A 1,032-nucleotide genomic window follows, 5' to 3' on the forward strand; every position below is an offset into this window, starting at 1 on the left:
TTTTATTCTTTCCCTTTAATACGTGTGTAAGACCTTTTGCTTTTTTTTTTTGGGATCCCTGGTCTAAGATAAAAATTTATAAATGATTTTGATTTATAAATGAATCACATTACTGTTAGCAGAAAAAATTAAAATAAATGAATCACATTACTGGGAGTAGTAAAAAGTAAAAACTAAAAAGAAATAAATTTGTGTTAACATGAATAGAAAAATAGTAGTAGTCCTTATTAAAAGAATTAAATGAAAACTTTAGTGTAAATGACTTTTATGTGTTGGAAGTTGCTAAATCCCAAATCAGTAAAAAACCACAATCTCTCTCTCTTCTCTTCTTTCTCTCTCTCCCGCGCGCCCAAGTCGCCTCCTTTCGCTAGTCTTTCTCCGATCGTCGTCTCACCTCTCTTTACTTCCGTCGTCCTCTGAAATCTTACGCATTCTCCGTCTTTGCTTTCGTTGCGCTGCCGGAGGATAGAGAATCCGTCCAGATTTGCTGGACTGCTTCCGATTCGCTTTCATTGGCTCATCATCTCCGGTCCGATCCGTGCGTATTCTCTCCCGGCATTGATTTCTATAAGCATTTTATCCTTTCACAGTGCTCGATGATACACGCGGAATGTATTTCTCATTCGAATTTCAAAATCTTCCTAATCGATAATCAGATCTTCTAATTGAATGTTTTCTGAAGATTTTTGAGTTCCTTAAGCAGATAACTGTGATTTGCACAGATTTTCGTTTTGTTTTTTGATGCTGTATATGTTAACTTTAGTAGATCCAAGTGAGTATATATCATTTAAGTGACTTTAGTTGTCATCTTCATCAGTGTCAGATGCATTTTTCTCACAAGCTGTACTTTTACTCTGTGTAACAGGTGGAGGGTGATAAAACGCTGTGAATGTCTGTACTCTCTGTAAGTTGATAGAATGGAAGACGATGATGAAAGAAAGCTCCCTGAAGCTGATGTTATTGATACGTCTGATGTAGCTAATCCTTTGCCGAATAAGGATAGAGGCCTTTGATATAGGTGATTCTGGTTTT

Source organism: Arabidopsis lyrata (genome assembly GCF_000004255.2).
Source record: "Arabidopsis lyrata subsp. lyrata unplaced genomic scaffold ARALYscaffold_937, whole genome shotgun sequence".
In the NCBI taxonomy this organism is placed as follows: domain Eukaryota; kingdom Viridiplantae; phylum Streptophyta; class Magnoliopsida; order Brassicales; family Brassicaceae; genus Arabidopsis; species Arabidopsis lyrata.